This window comes from Neofelis nebulosa, chromosome 3, assembly GCF_028018385.1.
Source record: "Neofelis nebulosa isolate mNeoNeb1 chromosome 3, mNeoNeb1.pri, whole genome shotgun sequence".
Classification (NCBI taxonomy): Eukaryota; Metazoa; Chordata; class Mammalia; order Carnivora; family Felidae; genus Neofelis; species Neofelis nebulosa.
The window spans coordinates 104,102,335-104,116,345 of NC_080784.1; the positions used below are offsets into that span (position 1 = coordinate 104,102,335).

General features: G+C 38.2%; 1 pseudogene; it reads left to right on the forward strand.

The window, feature by feature from the left end:
• Positions 1 to 1,510: 1,510 nt before the first annotated feature.
• Positions 1,511 to 3,203, forward strand: LOC131506146 (tigger transposable element-derived protein 1-like; annotated as a pseudogene).
• The last annotated feature ends 10,808 nt before the right edge of the window (positions 3,204 to 14,011 follow it).

Below are 14,011 nucleotides of genomic sequence, written 5' to 3' on the forward strand. Positions count from 1 at the left end.
CTGACAAAAGGAGGCACTAGAGGTAACTGCAAGCTGAAGGAGAAAGAAGAAAAAGGTCCATCCTATTTGCTGTCAAATTGGGTTCTTGTTAGTATCATGACAGTCTCATTTCTTCAATCTGTCAGTGAGACTTTATTTTTAGAGAAGCAATTGAATCCAGTTTGCAGATTTTCCAACCTTTGAAGAACCAGGTCTCACCATGTCTCTCAGGGACACCAAAGCTGCCATTAAACATCCCTTCTGAGAAGTCTGATTCTATGCCCTTTGGGCTTCCTCTGCCAAATTCAGAGATACCTGCTCCAGCTAAGGAATATTCCCTTTTCTGAGTATCTGCTCTATGGGGCCTTTTGTTCAAATTTTAATAGTTCCAACCTCTTCTCTTTATTTTCCTAACACTAGTGGTGGTAGATGCTTCCTGCAGTTGCTAGTTTCATGACACCTTATTGTTTAAAAAAAATTTTTTTTTAACATTTATTCACTTTTGAGAGACAGAGACAGAGCATGAGCAGGGGAGGGACAGAGAGACAGGGAGACACAGAATCAGAAGCAGGCTTCAGGCTCTGAGCTGTCAGCACTGAGCCTGACGTGGGGCTTGAACCCACAAACCGTGAGACCACGACCTGAACCGAAGTCAGACACTTAACTGACTGAGCCACTCAGGTGCCCCATGATACCTTATTGTTCTTTTAATTTTTTTGTTTTCAGTTCTCCAGTTAAGAAAAATCTATTACTGGGGCTCCTGGGTGGCTCAGTCAGTTGAGCATCCAACTTCGGCTCAGGTCATGATTACGCAGTCTGTGAGTTCGAGCCCTGCGTCGGGCTCTGTGCTGCAGCTCAGAGCCTGGAGCCTGCTTCAGATTCTGTGTCTCCCTCTTTCTCTGCCCCTCCCCCACTCATTCTCTGTCTCTCTCTCTGTCAAAAATAAACAAACATTAAAAAAAATTAAAAGAAAAATCTATTACCTCATTTAATTCTTTATATTAAACCCTTTCTGTTAAAATAACATAAGTAATATTTTTTTTGTCTCCTAACAAAGATCAGTATATGAAAACAGTAGAGGCATACTTGCTTTATTGTGATTTGCAGTCATTGCTTATTCTTTTTCTTTTTAAGGATTGAGAGTTTGTGGCAATCCTACATTAGGCAAGTTTGTCAGTGTCATTTTTCCAACAGGATTTGTTTACTTTGTATCACATTTGGGTAATTCTCCCAATATTTCAAACTTAAATTATTAAGTTTGTTGTGGCAAACTGTGATTAGTGATCATTAATGTTACTGTTGTAATAAAATTAGGCCAGGGGTGCCTGGATGGCCCAGTTGGTTAACCATCTGACTCTTGATTTCAGCTCAGATTATGATCTCATGGTTGTGAGATCAAGCCAACGAGTTGGATTCTGTACTAAGCATGGAGCCTGCTTACGATTCATTCTCTCCCTCCCCCTTTCTCCCTACCCAACTTGCATGCTCTCTCTCAAAAAAAAAAAAAAGTAGGCCAGTTAATAGTCCTATAATGGCTTGTAAGTGTTCAAATAAAAGGTAGAGTCACGTGTCTCTCATTTTAACTTGAAAGCTAGAAATGATTCAGCTTAGTGAGGAAGGCATGTTGAAAGCGAAGATGGGCTCAAAACTAGGCCTCTTGTACCAGTTAGCCAAGTTGTGAATGCAAAGAAAACGTTCTTGAAGGAAATTAAAAGTACTACTCCAGTAAACACATAAACACATGAATGATAAGAAAGTGAAGTAGCCTTATTGCTGATATGGAGAAAATTTGAGTGGTCTGGATAGAAGATCAAAATAGCCACAACATTCCCTGAAAGCCAAAGGCTAATCCAGAGTAAGTCCCTAACTCTCTTCAATTCTATGAAGGCTGAGAAGGGTGAGAAAGCTGCAGAAAAAAAGTATGAAGCTAGTAGAGGTTGGTTCATGAAGTTCAAGGAGAGAAGCTTTCTCCATAACATAAAAATGTGAAGTGAATCAGCAAGTGCTGATGTGGAAGCAGCAGCAAGTTATGCAGAAAATCTAGCTAAGGTAACTCATGGAGGTAGCTACACTTAAACAACAAATTTTCAGTATCAGTGAAACAGCCCTCTATTGGAAGAGGATGCCATCTAGGGCTGTCATAGCCAGAGAGGAGATGCCTGGCTTCAAGGCTTCAAAGGACAGGCTGACTCTTGTTAGGGACTAATGTAGGTGGTGGCTTTAAATAGAAGCCAGAGCTTATTTACCATTCCAAAAATCCCAGGGTCCTTAAGAATTATGCTAAATCTTCTCTGCCTTTGATCTAAAAATGGAACGACAAAGCCAGAATGACGGCTCATTTGTTTATAACATGGTTTACTGATTATTTGAAGCCCACTGTTAAGACCTACTTCTCAGAGAAAAAGAAGCCTTTCAAAATCATTCTGCTCATTGACAATGCACCTCATCACCCAGGGGCTCTGATGGAAATGTACGATGAGATTCATGTTGTTTTCAGGCCTGTTAACAGAACATCCAACCTGTACTCCACAGATCAAGTAGTGATGTAAACTTTCAGGTCTTATTATTTAAAAAATACATTTTGTAAGGCTATACCTGCCATAGGTAGTGATTCCTCTGATTGATCTAAAAAAGTAAATGGAAAACCTCTGCAATGGAATCACCATTCTAGACGCTATTAAGGACATTTTCAATTCATGAGAGGAAGTCAAAATATCAAAAGAAACAAGAGCTTGTAAGAGGTTGAATGTGACTTTCATTGATGACTTTGACAGGTTTGATATCTCAGTGAAGGAAGTAAGTGCAGATGTGGTGCAAACAGCAGGAGGACTAGAATTAGAAGTGGAGCCTGAGTGTTTCGAAGAGACACATGTACCCCAATGTTTATAGCAGCACTATCAACAATACCCAAAGTATGGAAAGAGCCCAAATGTCCATTGATGGATGACTGGATAAAGAAGATGTGGTGTATATATACAATGGAGTATTACTTGGCAATCAAAAAGAATGAAATCTTGCCATTTGCAACTACGTGGATGGAACTAAAGGGTATTATGCTAAGTGAAATTAGTCAGAGAAAGACAAATATCATATGACTTCACTCATATGAGGACTTTAAGATACAAAACAGAGAACATAAGGGAAGGGAAGAAAAAATAATATAAAAACAGGAAAGGGGACAAAACATAAGAGACTCTTAAATATAGAGAACAAATGGAGGGTTGCTGGAGGGGTTGTGGGAGGGGGAGATGGGCTAAATGGGTAAGGGGCTTAAGGTATCTACTGAAATCATTGTTGCACCATGTACTAACTGACTTGGATGTAAATTATAAAAAATAAATTATTGAAAACAAACAAACAAAAAAAGTGTAGCCTGAAGATGTGACTGACTTGCTGCAATTTCATGATAAAACTTGAATGGATTAGGAGTTGCTTTTTATGGATGAACAAAGAAAGTCCTTTCTTGGTGGAATGTACTCCTGGTGAAGTTGCTGTGCAGATTGTTGAAATGACAACAAAGGATGCAGAATATTATATAAACTTAATTGATAAAAGAGTGGCAGTGTTTTGGAGGACTGACTCCTAATTTTTAAAGAAGTTCTACTGTGGGTAAAATACTATCAAATAGTATCACATGGCACATCTTTTATATATATATATATATATATATATATATATATATATATATATATAAGAGTTTTATATATATATATATATAAGAGAGTTATATATATATATAAAAGAGTTATATATATATATATATATATATATATATATATATATATATATAAAAGAGTTGATCAATGCAGCAGACTTCATTGATGTCTTTAAGAAATTGCCACAGAGTGGCTGCACCAGTTTGCATTCCCACCAACAGTGTAAGAGGGTTCCTGTTTCTCCACATCCTCTCTAGCATCTATAGTCTCCTGATTTGTTCATTTTGGCCACTCTGACTGGCGTGAGGTGATATCTGAGAGTGGTTTTGATTTGTATTTAACATTGTGGAGGTTCCTCAAAAAATTAAAAATAGACCTACCCTATGACCCAGCAGTAGCACTGCTAGTAATTTACCCAAGGGATACGGGAGTACTGATGCATAGGGGCATTTGTACTCCAATGTTTACAGCAGCACTCTCAACAATAGCCAAATTATGGAAAGAGCTTAAATGTCCATCAGCTGATGAATGGATAAAGAAATTGTGGTTTATATACACAATGGAATACTACACAATGGAGAAAGAACAAAATATGGCCCTTCGTAGCAACGTGGACGGAACTGGAGAGTGTGATGCTAAGTGAAATAAGCCATACAGAGAAAGACAGATACCATGTTTTCACTCTTATGTGGATCCTGAGAAACTTAACAGAAACCCATGGGGGAGGGGAAGAAAAAAAAAAAAAAAGAGAGGTTAGAGTGGGAGAGAGCCAAAGCATAAGAGATGCTTAAAAAATGAGAACAAACTGAGGGCTGATGGGGGGTGGGAGGGAGGGGAGGGGAGGGTGGGTGATGGGTATTGAAGAGGGCATCTTTTGGGATGAACACTGGGTGTTGTATGGAAACCAATTTGACAAAAAATTTCATATATTTAAAAAAAAAAAAAAAAGAAATTGCCACAGCCACCCTAGCCTTCAGCAACCACTACTCTGATCAGTCATCAGCCATCAGCATCCAGGCAGGAATCTCCACCAGCAAAAAGATTACAACTTGCTGAAATCTCAGTTGAAGGTTAACATTTCTTACCCATAAAGTATCCTTAAATTAAGGTATGTGCATTGTTTTATTTTAGACATAATGATATTTCATGCTTATTAGACTAAAGTATAGTATAAACATTTATATGTGCTGAGAAACCAAAAAATTCATTCGACTCACTTTATTGTGTTATTCACTTTATTGCAATCGTCTGAACCAAACTTGCAACATGTGCAAAGTATGCCTGTACTATATTCACTGATTTTAACAGAGTAGACTTCTTTAAAAATTCAGAAACCCTAATTGACCAGTCTTTGTGAATTTATGTTCCTCATAAACCATTTGATATTATCTGCACATGCATCTTTCTTTTGTTAGTGATTTGGAGACATGTGCTTTTCATTATCACCTGGTTTCCAAGCAAAAGAAATTTTAATTGATACTGTTGGTCTGAAGTCTGTTCTGTTTAACCTTTCAGATTTTCCAAATGAAATAATTCTAAATGAACTGAATTAGAGTTGGCCATATGCTGACTTAGATCAAGCAAGAAACACATTATCTAACATTGCTGAACTTTGTTTTTGATCTTTTAGAACAAATAGAATAAAACAACGTATAAATTGCTTCTGAGAAGTCAGGCTAACTGAACTCTGTTGTTTGAAACTCCAGAACAAAGTTTTCATATACTATATTTGCTTTACCTTAGTCAGCATTGTTAAAAAAAAAAAACAAAAAACAAAAAAAAAAAACCCAAACAACAATAACAACAAAAACAAGAGAACCAAAGCCTACATGGTGATAAGTATACAAACCAGGCCCACAGGATGGCAGTAGTGGAACCCATGACTGTGGCTGACTCCTAGTTCACCCCATAACATAGATGATGGCAGTTAAGACTATTCCAGTCTCCTCATCACTGTTGGGCTGAGACTTCAAAATTCTCATTTTGAGTTGGGTGGGATCTTTCAAAGACTCCATCCGTAAGGGTCCAGGAAGGTATATGATTGCAATTATTTTTTTCCTACTCTGTGGGTTGTCTTTTCATTCTCTTGATAGTATCCTTTGTTATACAGAAGTTTTAATTTTGGTGAAATCCAATTTATGTAGCTTTTCTTTTGTTGTCTGGTGTCTAAAGCCAGGTTTTGAAGCTGGGTTGGCTTATTCTAAAACTCAGACCGCCACTCAAATCCCATTTTCAAGTATAGGAGGGGATTTGGCAGTATATGTTTATATTGACAGAAAAAATTCGGTACATTTTATTAATATAATTACCTTGACTTAAATAAAAGGAAAACTTCCACATGTTCAGGTGGGTTCTTTCAACTTCTTTTTCACTATAAAGGACATTTGCTTGTGACTTGGCCTATTATAATATATGCAAGAATGAGAATCTAACCATGCTCTTACTTAGTTCAATTAGCCCCACCAAACTCTGTCAGCCAATTGGGAATTGCGAACATCTGCTAATAGAAGAAATCTTGAAAACCAATGGTTTAAAGAAGATAAGAGCTTGCTTTCTTCTCACGTGGTATGAAGGCTGTAATTAGCCAGTCTTGGACTGGATGTGTGACTCCATGATTTCATCAGCAACCTTCTTGTTTCTCTGTATTGATTTGTAGCTTCATTTTTAAGATCATTCCATGATCAGGGTGCCTGGCTGGTTCAGTTAGTTGGTAGAGCATGTGGCTCTTGATGTGGTTGTGAGTTTGAACCCTGCACTGGGTGTAGAGAATACTTAAAAAAAAAAAAATCATTCCATGACCACAAAGGGGCTCTAGCTATTAAATCTGAATTGTAGAAGGATTAAAGGGTAAAAGAAAAGATGCATGCCTTCTAGATGAGTCAGGCCTGCTTAATGAACTTTTCTAGAAGCCACACCCAATGACCTGTGTTTATATACCACAGACCATATTAGCAAGGGATTCTGGGAGATTTGGGACAGTAATTAATTTTTAGCCAAGCTTATTGCTGTTGTTACAGACATTTTCTGGTGCTTTGTATAAAATTTGATTCCCAAATTATTATTTATATGCTTTTTATTTATTTATTTATTTATTCATTTATTTATATGAAAGGATATTTGATAGCTTTCTGGAAGCCTCTCACCAAACAAGGTTATTTCTTTCAGCCATTTGTGATAAGCCTCAAATAACATGTCTGAAAATAATAGTGCAGTCTATTTTCTGCTACGTCACTCCAACAATACAGTGGTTCCCTTGTAAGAAAGGGAGAATCAATAGTGGATAGGCAATTAGCAGGATTTTTTTTTAATACCTCCTGGACAGAGATTAATGTCATTTCAGCTTTCCTATTCATTTCTCTGGCCTCACTGCAAGAACATTACTTCCCTTCTCTTTTGTTATCAAATTGTCATTTTCTAATCAATTTCTACATTTTAGACTACAATGCACAATAGACAGGTTGTCCTTAAAATCAATTTTCTTTATTTTTTTCCCCAGTTGAAATGATATGTAGGTCACTCAATTCTTTTTTTGTTTTCCCTTTATCTTTAATCATTCCTAAATCGATCCTGAATTCTCTAGGTTGGTCAACTAAATGCAGGTTGATGAGGTTCTCATGTGCCCAAAATGTAAAGTCTATAAGAATTCCAATTCAGTGTAAAAAAGTAAGAATAGTGAATTTCAAGAATAGAATTACCTCTTTATTTTAAATATCCATTAAGGCTCAGAAAGCAGACATTTCTTTTTATCCTTTCAAGTTTGGCAGAAGTCTAAACAGTGCCTCAAAAAAGGCTCGTTTTCCTCTTCGTCAGTACTCTGTGCAGTTCACTGTGCCTATTCATTTGCACTAATACACTCAGGTCAGTTCTAATATGAAAAGTTCTAGTCCTGGGCAAGAATGACACAAGTACCCTACTCAGAAGGTTTTGGTCATAGCATCAAACTCCACTCTTTATATGGTTGGTACCCTATGACTGTTCCTTTACATCTGGAGCAAATACTTTGCTTACCAGATTCCTAGAAAGAGCTCTTAGACCATTACTTTTCTGTCTTATATACTGAGTTACTGTCTTTCATTGTCTGACTTGAATTTCTGCCTTTGTTTCTTTGAACTCATTGTGCTCAATTCTTACTATCTGATTTTCTTTTTCTTAAATTTTTTTTTTAAAATTCAAGTTAACATAAAGTGTAGTATTGATTTCAGGAGTAGAACCCAGTGATTCATCACTTTCATATAACACCCAGTGCTCATCCCAACCAGTGCCCTTTTAATGCCCATCACCCATTTAGCCCATCCTCCAACCCACCTTGCCTCCAGCAACCTTCAGTTTGTTCTCTGTATTTAAGAGTCTTTTATGGTTTGGCTCCCTCTCTGTTTTTATGTTATTTTCCTTCCCTTCCCCTGTGTTCATTTCTTTTCTTTCTTAAAGTCCACATATGAGTGAAATCATATATTTGTCTTTCTCTGACTGACTTATTTTGCTTAGCCTAGTTCATTCTAATTCTATCCACATTGTGGCAAATGTCAAGATTTCATTCTTTCTGATTGCCGAGTAGTATTCCAGTGTGTGTGTGTGTGTGTGTGTGTGTGCGCGCGCACATATGCCATATCTTCTTTATCCATTCATCAGTCAATGGACATATGGGCCCTTTCCATAATTTGGCTATTGTTTATAATGCTGCTTTAAACAATGGGGCACATGTGCCCCTTCAAATCAGCATTTTTGTATCCTTTGGATAAATACCTAGTAGTGCAATTGCTGGGTCATAGGGTAATTTTATTTTTAATTTTTTGAGGAATCTCCATACTGTTTTCCAGAGTGGCTGCACCAGTTTGCATTCCCGACAACAGTGCAAAAGGGTTCCCCTTTCTCTGCATCCTCACCAACATCTGTCATTTCCTGTGTTGTTAATTTTAGTCATTCTGACTGGTGTGAGGTGGTACCTCATGGTGGTTTTGATTTGTATTTCCCTGATGATGAGTGATGTTGAGCATCTTTTCATGTGTCTGTTAGCCATCTGGATGTCGTCTTTGGAGAAATGTCTATTCATGTTTTCCACCCATATATTCATTGGGTTATTTGAGGGTTTTTTTGGGGTGTGGAGTTTGGTAAGTTCTTTATAGATTTTGAATGCTAACCCTTTTTCCGATGTGTCATTTGCAGATATCTTCTACCATTTCGTTGGTTGCCTTTTAATTTTGTTGATTGTTTTCATTGCTGTGCAGAAGCTTTTTATCTTGATGAGGTCCCAATAGTTCATTTTTGGTTTTATTTCCCTTGCCTCTGGAGACATGTCTAATAAGAAGTTGCTCCAGCTGAGGTTAAAGATATTGCTGCCTGTTTTCTCCTCTAGGAATTTGATGGTTTCCTGTCTCGCATTTAGGTCTTTGATCCATTTTGAATTTATTTTTGTGTCTGGTGTAAGAAAATGGTCCAGGTTCATTCTTCTGCATGTCGCTGTCTAGTTTTCCCAACATTATTTGCTGAAGAGACTGTCTTTTTTCTATTGGATACTCTTTCCTGTTTTGTCAAAGATTAGTTGGCCATACATTTGTGGATCCATTTCTGGGTTCTCTATTCTGTTCCATTGATCTAAGTGTGTGTTTTTGTGCCAATACCATACTGTCTTGATGATTACAGCTTTGCAATACATCTTGAAGTCTGGGATTGTGATGCTTCCAGGTTTTGTTTTGTTTTTCAGGATTGCTTGGGCTCTTTAGGGTCTTTTGTGGTTCCATACGAATTTTAGGATTGTTTGTTCTAGCTCTGTGAAAGGTACTGGTGTTATTTTTTTGGGATTGCATTGAATGTGTAGATTGCTTTGGGTAGTATTGGTGTTTAACGATATTTTTTCCTTCCAATCCATAAGCATGGAATGTGTTTCCATTTTTTTCTGTCTTCTTCCATTTCTTTCATAACATTTCTATAGTTTTCAGTGTACAGATCTTTTACCTCTTTTGTTTGGTTTATTCCTAGGTATCTTATAGTTTTTGTTGCATTTGGTACATGGGACATGTTCGATGTGCTCGTTCTGGAGGAGAGGTCTGTTGCTTTGGCTCAGAGTCAGTATTTCCCCAGTAAATAAGCAGTTGCCAGGCATGGGGGTCAGGGTTTGGTGTAAATGGGTCCTGCCTCCATTGGGGGCTGCTGTGTTGCTCCCTGAAGTCTCACAGTGTTGGTGTTGGGGAAATGGCACCACCCCAATCTCTTGTCCCTGGGCTGGGGATCTGGCATTCCCCCACTGTTCAGGCAGCCTTCACAGAGTAGCAAGGGCAGTCAGCTCACAGTGTGCCACAACTCTCCTGAATTTTTTCTTTGGCGTACAGCTGGCATTCAAAACTCAAAGTCTTAAAGGACCTGGCCCATGTGGATCCACTCCCCTCTTCCAGAGTAGAGCCTCTCCACTGTGTGAAGTCCTCTGTCCCTGAGAAACAGTCCCACACCTGCACAGTGAATGGAATCTATGGTGTAGCACCACCAAAGGCAGCAAAGATTATATTCCCTCTGTGTGCACCTGTCCGCTGCTGATGAAATGCCTTTGGCTGGAACCTTTGGTCTTTTGTTCTTGGAGGCAATAAACCCTCTTCCAAAAGTACTCCAAAAAGGGGACTGTTATCTCCCAGTGAGCCCCAGAGATCCCTACACAATACTATGCACTCTGGGACCAGCTCTTTACTCCCCAGGAGTGTGTGCCACCGCTCCACTCTGGAGAAAGTCACACACTTTCACAACGTCAGGATTTGAGCTCCAAACGCTGTTTGCAAAAGAACTGGGACACTCAGTACTTCTTGGTCCCTAGTCTGTGGTGTAGAGAGGTTTTCCTCTTGTGCTAACTCAATGCTACACTTTCTCAACTCTTCTCTCTCTTCTTTTTGTCTCTCGTCAGAAAAGTTTCCCTTTCCTTCCCAGCACCACCATTCTTCTCTCCCCAATTCACACCCATGCACCTCATACCTGCCAAGTTGTCTCCTTCCAACTGTGGAGATCCTTCTGCCAGTCCACAGATTCATTTCCCTGGGGTTCCTAGTGGTCAGACCTCAACACAACGGTGTCTGAGGGATAAGGAAAGCCCAGGGTCCCCCTACTTCTCTGCCATCTTAACTCTTCCCTCCTCTTACTCTCTGATTTTCTTAAATTTTATCTGTGATGAAATTATCTTTGACTTGATTTTCATATGAACTACATGCATTTGGTTTTGCTGGATGTTTAAAATATTGTGTGTTTATATTAAGAGGTTTTTCTTTTTCCTCAGTACATTCCTAGGTCAGAGCCCTGAGCGAAACTGCCCTTGTGATTTCATGATTGTGGTTATCTTTAAGATCAGTTAGCTATTGTTATTTTGTTTGTTTGTTTTGCTTTGTTTTCACCTTTAACTTCATGTGGAATGGAGAAAATGGATTAAAGTGAAGGTGTACTACATTTAGATAGGTTTCCTAATTTTTTGGCTCTTTTAAGATTTTTCTCAATGTTACCTTTTTTTCTTCCAGGGTGTTTACATCTCTTTTCTAGTATGTTTTAATTATCTTGGTAAATAGGTCATAACATAACAAGGTCTTTTGTAAGAATTCCTTCACCCTAATCTATTTTTCTAACTCTTGTTTGTGTTCTTAATCTCTGAAGCACTTTCACATATTGAAACTGACTCTGTAAGGACTCAAACATATTCCTTTTATTTTTTTTTTTTAATTTTTGTTTAACATTTATTTATTTTTGAGACAAAGAGAGATAGAGCATGAACGGGGGAGGGTCAGAGAGAGAGGGAGACACACAGAATCCGAAACAGGCTCCAGGCTCTGAGCGGTCAGCACAGAGCCCAACCCGGGCCTCGAACTTGCATACCGCGAGATCGTGACCTGAGCCGAAGTCGGACGCCTAACCTACTGAGCCACCCAGGCGCCCCTCAAACATATTCCTTTAAAAAAAAAATTATGTTCGAGGCGCCTGGGTGGCTCAGTTGGTTGTGGCCAACTCTTCATTTCAGCACGGGTCATAATCCCAAGTTTTTGGGATCGAACTGCATGTTGTGTTCTGCACTGAGCATGAAGCCTGCTTAACATTCTCTCTGTCTCTGTCTCTCTCCTTCTCCCCCACTCTCTACAATAAAACAATAAGTTATTAGTAGTTTAAATTTATTTTTTCTTGTGGTAAGAACACTGAACATGAGATCTACCCTGTCTCAGCAAAATTTTAAACATAGAGTATTATAAACTGTATGCATGATGTTATATGCCAGATATCTAGAAATTAACCATCTTGTATAATTAAAACTTTACACACCTTGAATAGCAACTCCCTAACTTTCCCTCCTTTAAGCCTCTGGCAACTACCATCCTACTCTCTGTATCTATACATTCGATTATTTTATATACCTCATATAAGTGGTATCATGCAGCCTCTGTGACAGCTTATCTCACCTAGCATACTTGCTCCAGGGATCATCCACGTTGTCACCAGGATTTCCTCCTTTTACTCCTCCTTTTTTTCTAATGAGGCAAAATTGGCATGTAACATTATATTGTTTTTGGTGGAAAACATGATAATTCAACATTTGTATGCACTACACAGTGATGACCACTAAAAGTCTAGGTACCATCCATCAGTATACAATTGATCCCCTTCATGCACTGTGCCCACCTCCCACCCCTGTCACCTCTAGTTACCACCAATCTGTTCTCTGTATCTTTAACTTTGTTTTTGTTTTGTTTGCTTATGTTGTTTCTTTTAGATTCTGCATATGAGTGAAATCATATGGCATTTGTCTGTCTTCATCTGTCTTATTTCAGTTAGCATACTTTCAAGGTACACCCATGCTATTGTAAATGGTAAGATTTTATTTTTTATAGATGATGGGAAGTATTCCATTGTGTGCATGTGTGTGTGTGTGTGTGTGTGTGTGTGTGTGTATACAGTCATCTCTATCCATTCATCTACTGATGTACATTTAGGTTGTTTCAATTTCTTTTCTATGGTAAACAATGTTGCAATGAACATAGGAGCACATATATCTTTTCAAATCAGAATGTTTGTATTCTTCATATAATTATCCAGGTGTGGAATAAATGGATTACATGATAGTTCTGTGCTCATACAGGAATATCTATATTGTTTTCAATAGTAGCTGCACCAATTTATATTCCCACCAGCAATAAACAAGGATTACCTTTTCTCCATATACTCTCCACCACTATTTTTATTTTGATAATAGCCCATTCTAGGATCTCCTGAGTGACTCGGTTCAGCTTCCGACTCTTGATTTTGGTTGAGGTCATGATCTCAGGCTCATGAGATTGAGCCCTGCGTCAGCCTCCACGCTTCACATGGAGCCTGCTTAAGATTCTTGTTCTCTCTCTGCCCCTCTTGGCCTCTCTCTCTGTGTCAAATAATTTTTAAAAAGTCGTTCTAATGGATATGAGGTGATAGCTCATTATGGTTTGAGTTTACATTTCTCTAATAATTAGTGATATTGAATATCTTTTCCTATACCTGTTGGCCATCTGTATAAATATATATATATATATATATATATATATATATATATATATATATACATACACACACACATACCTATTTTATATATTTATAAGTATATTTAGAAGCATTATTTATAATATATAAATATATATATATATATTAATAATTTATTGCCAAGTTAGCTAATATACAGTGCATACAGTGTGCTTTTGGTTTTGGGGGTAGATTCCATGATTCATCACTTACATAAAATACCTAGTGCTCATCCCAACAAGTGCCCTCCTCAATGCCCATTATCCATTTCCCCTGTCTCCCCGCCCACCCCCCCATCAACCCTCAGTTTATTCTCTGTGTTTAAGAGTCTCATGGTTTGCCTCCCTCTCTGTTTGAAACTATTTTTTCCCCTTCCCTTCCCCAATGGTCTTTTGTTAAGTTTGGATATTAATCCCTTGTCAGATATGTTTTTCAAAAATCTCCTCCCATTCAGGAAGTTGCCTTTTCATTTTGATCCCATTTGTTCACTTTTGCTTTTGTTTCCCTTGCCCTTGGGGTCCGATCCATGAAACTATTACCAAGACAGATGTCAAGAAGCTTACTGCCTATATTTTCTTCTAGGAATTTTATGGTTTTAGGTCTTCCATTAAAGTTTTTAATCCATTGTAAGTTAGTTTTCATGTATGGTATAAAGTAGTGGTCTTGTTTCTTTCTTTTCCATGTGGATGTTCAGTTTTTTTTTTTTAATTTTTTTTTTTTAATTTATTTTTGGGACAGAGAGAGACAGAGCATGAACGGGGGAGGGTCAGAGAGAGAGGGAGACACAGAATCGGAAACAGGCTCCAGGCTCCGAGCCATCAGCCCAGAGCCCGACGCGGGGCTCGAACTCACGGACCGCGAGATCGTGACCT